Raw genomic sequence first — 8,040 nt, 5'->3', positions numbered from 1 at the left:
CATGAAATTGGTGATGGAGGAAGGTTGATGATGACGATGGCAACGGATTCCCCTCTCCGAAGCCCCGAACGGACTCTAGATCAGCCCTCCCGAGAGAGATTAGGACTTGGCGGCGGCTCCGTATCATAAAACACGATGAATCCTTCTCCCTGATTATTTTTCTCGCGAACGTGAATATATAGAGTTGGAATTGACGTTGGTGGAGCCTCAGGGGGCCCACGAGGCAGGGGGCGCGCCCTGCACCCTCGTGGATAGGGTGTGGGCCCCCTGGTGTTGATTCTTTCACCAGTATTTTTTATTTATTCCAAAACGCGTCTCCGTTGATTTTTAGGTCATTCCGAGAACTTTTATTTCTGCACAAAAATAACACCATGGCAATTCTGCTGAAAATAGCGCCAGTCCAGGTTAGTTCCATTCAAATCATGCAAGTTAGAGTCCAAAACAAGGTCAAAAGTGTTTGGAAAAGTAGATATGTTGGAGACGTATCAACTCCCCCAAGCTTAAACCTTTGCTTGTCCTCAAGCAATTCAGTTGACATACTAAAAGTGATAAAGAAAAACTTTTACAAACTCTGTTTGATCTTGTTGTTGCAAATATGTAAAGCCAGCATTCAAGGTTTCAGCAAAGATGATGAACTAACCAGATTCACAATAACATTTAGATCTCATGTTTACTCATATCAATGGCATAATCAACTAGCGAGCAATAATAATAAATCTTGGATGACAGCACTTTCTCAAAAAATCATAACATGATTTAACAAGATGGTATCTTCCTAGCCCTTTCTGATCCCGCAAAACATAAATGCAGAGCACCCCTGAAGATCAAGGACTGACTAGACATTGTAATTCATGGTAAAAGAGATGCAGTCACAGTCATACTCAATGTAAATTAATAGCAATGCATGCAAATGACAGCGGTGCTCTCCAACTGGTGCTTTTTAATAAGAGGATGATGACTCAACATAAAAGTAAATAGATAGTCCCTTCGTAGAAGGAAGCAGGGATTTGCAGAGGTGCGAGGGCTCGAGTTTTGAAACAGAGATAAATAATATTTTTAGTGGCATACTGTCATTGTCAACATAACAACTATTGGGGATATGACTACCAGATATGACCCGCCCAGGAGGGGACGGGTCAACCACAATGGCGGTTTACCTAAATGAAGCCCAACAGTATACAAGATGACGGTTCATAGTTAGGCTTATAATAGGCCCAAGCCCAGAGGCGGCTTGAGGCCCGTAGGTATAAACCGCCATGTATGAATAGACTTGTAATGTAAGGCATGTAAGATACGTCACCGAGCCGGACACGTTGTATGAGCCGGCCGGGACTCTGTAGGCCGCAGGGCGTCAACCCGTGTATATAAGGGGACGACCCGATGGCGGCTTAGGACAAGAAACAACAGATCGAGAGCCAGGTTAAGCGTATTCGCTCCTTGGTCATCGAAACCTAGCGATATCATCTCAACTGGACTAGGCGTTTACCTTCACCGCAAGGGGCCGAACCAGTATAAACCTCTCGTGTCCTTTGTCCCGTTTAACCCCTTTAAGCTTCCTAGTTGCGATGGCTCCACGATTAAGTCCTTTCACCATGACATCTGCCGTGACAATTCCACGACAGTTGGCGCCCACCGTGGGGCCAGCGCATGGTGGATTTGAGTTCTTGAAGGGCAGCTTTGAAGGGCTCAAGGGATACGCTGTGGGCCGGATGACCAAGAGTCGTCGCGGCAAGCTCTACATCAACGACCCAGGCTGGGGCCCCGATGCCGGCTCAATTGAGTACGGGTATTGGGTCCCCTTCAGCGGGATCCACGTCTTCATCGGCCGGATTGGCGAGCCGGGCCCTGAGCCGGACATCTGCACCGACATTGTCGAGACGGCACAGCGTGCGAGACCCGCCCGGGCTCAGCGTGCGAGATCCGCCCGGGCTCAGCCGGCCATGAAGCGTGCCTTCGTGGGATGCATCCATGGAGGGGAATTTTCTGAAAGATTTGTGTCTGGTGGTGAGACGGCCGTCCAATCTGATGGCGAGTCATCCACGGGTGAGACGGATTCGTTGTATCAACTGCAAGATGGTGGGCTTGGGGGCTATTCCGATGGCAGCAGTATTTCGGATCCCTTTGAGCCGCCGAGCAGAGCAGGGATCTTCATGACTGGCATGCAGCCCGTTCAAAACTCTACGGCTGCGGCAGCGATAACCACCGGGTCAGCAGCGGCCGGGGCAGGAGGCCCTGCGCACCCGTCGACTCAGGTGCTGATGGATCTCATGGATAGGATGACAGCACTATTGACTGTCGTGGTTAACCCGACAGATCAGGCTCAGCATGATGCAGAAGTGGCACGGTTATGTGAGGAGGTAGTACAAGCCAAAGAAAACCTAGCAGCGGAGGACGTCAGGATGGCTACAGAGTGGGCGGCTTTGGACGCTCGAGCTCAGCAGCTTCAATCAGAGGCTTTTCAGCTCACGATGGATCTAAACGCATCAAACGAGGTCATGAGGAGAAGACACCAGAAGGCTCATTCATGTCTGCCTCTGACTTACGATCCTAGAAACCTCTTCCGCACACCCGGTGCAGGCCCCAGTAACCCGCCAGAGGTGAACCGGGTTGCAACGCCTGGGGCTGGGGCGCCGGTTCAGCCACGGGTGATGGAACCACCTTGTGTGAATACTGCTACACCTCATTATGTACCAACACCACCAGGCCATTATTCTAACCCTTTGGAGAACATGATCATTGCGGTGACGCGATTGGCGGCTCTCCTAGTGGAGGGTGACTCTCCGACGGCGATTAAAACCCGAAGGGTCAGAGAACTTCTCCAGACGGCTCTGGCGCAACAGGAGGCTTATTCTTATAGTCGAGACAAGATTCATTCGACCCCTCGCCCAAGCCAGAGCCCGAATTATAGCAGACACATGGATTCAGCAGCTGTTTCAAGCAATGCTCGGTGCCATGACCAGCCAGGCGGGCATGACCCGACGCGTGATGGAGCTCTCAATTTGGTTAACCAGGACAGGATACGCCAAGAAGCTAAGCGCACGGTTCAGTAGGCGGCTGAGCAGGCGGCTCAGCGGGCGGCTTACCAATCTTTTCCGGTTTATCCGACGGTTTCTGTCGAAGCACGCGTAACCGCGAGGACCGGAGGTGTCCCTTGTTTGGTGTCGGCTCTGCGTAATGAGCGTTTACCCAAGGATTTCAAGGGGCCTCGAAAGGTACCCAATTATACGGCCGATTTACAGCCCGGGGCATGGATTGAGAGCTATGAGATGGCCATGGAGCTACTGAAGGTCAGTGACGCGGCAATGGCCAAGTACTTCACTATGATGTTAGATGGAACGGCTCGCACTTGGTTGAAGGGGCTGCCACCCAATTCCATTGGCTCATGGGTAGAATTAAAAGCCCGATTTATTCAGAATTTTAAAGACACTTGCAAGCAGCCCATGTCAACTGTGGATTTAACTAACTATAAACAAGAGGAAGGAGGGTCCACGACCCATTGGGTGCGCCGGGTCAAAGCCATAATACATTCATCTGATAAGATGGATGCTGGCTCTATAGTCTTAATGTTGGAGAAAAATTGTCGTTTTACGCCTCTAAAATAGAAGCTGGGGCGGCTCAAACGCGATTGTAATGACATGGGCTAGCTGATGGCGGCTCTAGTCAAGTATGCCGACTCTGATAGTACCAAGGATCCCGAGTCTGACAAGGAGAAGACAGGGAAGGGGAAGAAGAACGACAAGGGTCATCAGCATAACCCAACAAATCAGGGAGGCAATAATAAGCGTAAGGCTGACGGTAGTTTGGAGTTTATGGCTAACACCAATACATAGGGCAACAATCAGCGACGTAAGGGGAGGCCACCTCCTCGGTCCGGCGGGTCAGGTCCCACTCTTGAGCAGCTGTTAAATGAGCCTTGTCCAAGGCACGGTACTCAGCAGAAACCGTCCACTCATCTATGGAAGGAATGTACGATCATGAAGGCTTTCAAAAACTCTAACATGTTCGACGGCAATCATGGGCCGGGCAGTGGCTCAGGTGGCAGCGGTTTTCACGGCCCGGGCGGTGGTTCAAATTCAGGCTTTCAAGGCTCTCAAGGAAATCAAGGTGGCTATAACCAGCAATCTGGTCAGGGAGGTCAGCAGCAGTAGCAGCAGTCTGGATATCAGAGCAACCCAAAGCAGTTGAACAGTGGACAGTGTCATGTGTTCACCACCAGTTTGTGCAAACGGGACCAGAAGCTTCATAAGAGGGCTGTAAACGCTGTTGAGCCGGCAGTTCCTTGTTATTTAAGATGGTTTTAGCAACCTATTCTATGGAGTAGGGCAGATCACCCTCCTCGGGTTGACAATCCGGGTCACTTGGCTTTGGTAGTGGCGCCTCAAGTTGGTGGATATAAATTCACTAAGGTGCTCATGGATGGAGGCAGTAGCATCAACATCCTCTATTATGAGACTTTCCGATGTATGGGGTTGACTAATAAAAACCTTAAGACGTCTAACACTGTTTTCCATGGAGAAGTGCCTAGTAAGTCGGCGTATCAAGTGGGGAAGATTGAGCTGGAGGTAGCCTTTGGGGATGAGCATGATTCTAGGGCTGAGAAATTAACTTTTGAAGTGGTCAAAATCAAGAGCCCGTACCATGCCCTGTTTGGACGGCCGGCTTATGCCAAGTTCATGGTGCAACCTTGTTATGTTTATCTGCACCTTAAGATGCCGGGTCATAAGGGTACTATCACCGTGCATGGGAGTCGGAAGATAGCCTTGGAATGTGAGGAAGGCGATGCTGCCTATGCCGAATCTGTGTGTGCGACAGAGGAATAGAAATTCTATAAGGACAATGTTGACCCGGCAGACATGACGTCTTTGAAGAAGCCAACCACAGAACATGAGCCGGTGTTAAAGTTTAAATCGGCTGATGAAATCAAGCTTGTTGATTTTGTTCCAGGCGACTCATCTAAGCAGTTTAGTATCGGTGCTAATCTGGATCCTAAATAGGAAAGCACGCTCATCGAGTTCATCCGTGAGAACTGGGACATCTTTGCATGGAAACCTTCTGACATGCCGGGTGTACCAAGAGAACTCGCTGAGCACACTCTCAATATTGATCTGAAGTTTAAGCCGGTCAGCTAGTTTCTTCGCGGTTCAATGAAGAAAGACGCAAAGCTATTGGTGAAGAAGTGGCCCGGCTCTTGGCGGCTGGGTTCATTATTGAAGTCTTCCATCCGGAGTGGTTAGCTAACCCGATGCTCGTGCTTAAAAAGAACGGCACCTGGCGTATGTGTGTGGACTACACGGACTTAAACAAAGCTTGTCCGGCTGATCCTTTCGCTCTTCCTCATATTGATCAAATCATTGATGCTACGGCAGGTTGTGAGCACTTGAGTTTTTTGGATACTTATTCTGGGTATCATCAGATCAAAATGGCGGCTAAGGACCAGGAGAAGACGACTTTTATTACTCCGTTCGGAGCCTTCTGCTATGTATCTATGCCTTTTGGGCTTAAGAGTGCCCAGGCGACTTATCAGCGGTGTGTGCAGAACTGTCTTCACAGTCAGATTGGGCGCAATGTTCATGCTTATGTGGATGGCATCGTAGTGAAGTCCAGAAAGAATGAGGCCTTGATAGATGATCTGAAGGAAACCTTTGATAACCTCCGGGTCTCCAAGATGATGCTTAACCCGGCCAAGTGTGTTTTTGGAGTACTAGCGGGCAAGCTTCTGGGTTTTTTGGTTTCTAACAGAGGCATCGAGGCTAACCCGGAGAAAATCAAAGCGATTACGTCTTTGGCTAAACTGGCATGCATCAATGATGTTCAGTGATTGGCAGGTCGTGTTGCAGCTTTAAGCCGGTTCATAAGCCGGTTAGGTGAGAAGGCTATACTGCTATATCAAATGATGAAGAAGACAGATGATTTTGTCCGGAGTGATGCTGCTAACTCTGCCTTTGAAGATCTGAAAAGACAACTCGCTGAGCCGCCGATTCTTGCTGCTCCCATTGATAAGGAGCCATTATTGTTATATGTGGCTGCTAACACACATGTGAAGGAAATATGCCCTAGAGGCAATAATAAAGTTATTATTTATTTCCTTAAATCATGATAAGTGTTTATTATTCATGCTAGAATTGTATTAACCGGAAACATAATACATGTGTGAATACATAGACAAACAGAGTGTCACTAGTATGCCTTTACTAGACTAGCTCATTAATCAAAGATGGTTATGTTTCCTAACCATGAACAAAGAGTTGTTATTTGATTAACGAGGTCACATCATTAGTTGAATGATCTGATTGACATGACCCATTATATTAGCTTAGCACCCGATTGTTTAGTATGTTGCTATTGCTTTATCCATGAATTATACATGTTCCTATGACTATGAGATTATGCAACTCCCGTTTGCCGGAGGAACACTTTGGGTACTACCAAACGTCACAACGTAACTGGGTGATTATAAAGGAGTACTACAGGTGGCTCCAAAGGTAGATGTTGGGTTGGCGTATTTCGAGATTAGGATTTGTCACTCCGATTGTCGGAGAGGTATCTCTGGGCCCTCTCGGTAATGCACATCACTTAAAGCCTTGCAAGCATTGCAACTAATGAGTTAGTTGCAGGATGATGTATTACGGAACGAGTAAAGAGACTTGCTGGTAACGAGATTGAACTAGGTATTGGATACCGACGATCGAATCTCGGGCAAGTAACATACCGATGACAAAGGGAACAACGTATGTTGTTATGCGGTCTGACCGATAAAGATCTTCGTAGAATATGTGGGAGCCAATATGGGCATCCAGGTCCCGCTATTGGTTATTGACCGGAGATGTGTCTCGGTCATGTCTACATTGTTCTCGAACCGTAGGGTCCGCACGCTTAACGTTACAATGCCAGTTATTATGAGTTTATGCATTTTGATGTACCGAAGGTTGTTCGGAGTCCCGGATGTGATCACGGACATGACGAGGAGTCTCGAAATGGTTGAGACGTAAAGATTGATATATTGGAAGCCTATGTTTGGACATCGGAAGTGTTCCGGGTGAAATCGGGATTTTACCGGATTACCGGGAGGGTTACCGGAACCCCCCGGGAGCCAAATGGGCTAACATGGGCCTTAGTGGAAAGGTGAGAAGGCAGCCCACATAGGGCTGCGCCTCCCCCCCTCTCCCTAGTCCTATTAGGACTAGGAGAGGGGCCGGCCACCTCTCTCTCCCTCTCCCCTTTAAGGAATCCTATTAGGAATAGGATTGGGGGGGAGTCCTACTCCCGGTAGGAGTAGGACTCCTCCTGCGCCTCCCTCCTTGGCCGGCCAGCCTCCCCTCCTTCATCCTTTATATACGGGGGCAGGGGACACCCCAAGACACACAAGTTGATCCTTGAGATCGTTCCTTAGCCGTGTGCGGTGCCCCCTGCCACCAAATTCCACCTCGATCATACCGTTACAGTGCTTAGGCGAAGCCCTGCGTCGGTAGCACATCAAGATCGTCACCACGCCGTCGTGCTAATGGAACTCTTCCTCGACGCTTTGCTGGATCGGAGCCCGAGGATCGTCATCGAGCTGAACGTGTGCTAAGAACTTGGAGGTGCCGGAGTAACGGTGCTTGGATCGGTCGGATCGGGAAGAAGACGTACGACTACTTCCTCTACGTTGTGTCAACGCTTCCATTGCGATCTACAAGGGTACGTAGATCATACTCTCCCCTCGTTGCTATGCATCACCATGATCTTGCGTGTGCGTAGGAAATTTTTTGAAATTACTACGTTCCCCAACAACATGCTGTCAGTGTGGCCATTATCATAGAGCGCAAAGAGGCTGGCAAGGAATATCCAGTTCAACGACCGGTTTACTACATCAGTGAGGTGCTCATTGAGTCCAAACAGAGATATCCACATTGGCAGAACTTGTTTATGGGGTGTTCATGGCGAGCCGGAAGCTTAAGCATTATTTCCAGGGTCATCCTATCACTATGGTCATCTCTGCTCCTTTAGGAGATATTATTCAAAATAGAGAAGCCATAGGACGAGTTGCCAAGTGGGCCATTG

Source organism: Triticum urartu, chromosome 4 (assembly GCF_003073215.2).
Source record: "Triticum urartu cultivar G1812 chromosome 4, Tu2.1, whole genome shotgun sequence".
Taxonomy (NCBI): domain Eukaryota; kingdom Viridiplantae; phylum Streptophyta; class Magnoliopsida; order Poales; family Poaceae; genus Triticum; species Triticum urartu.
This window is presented reverse-complemented; position numbering follows the sequence as displayed.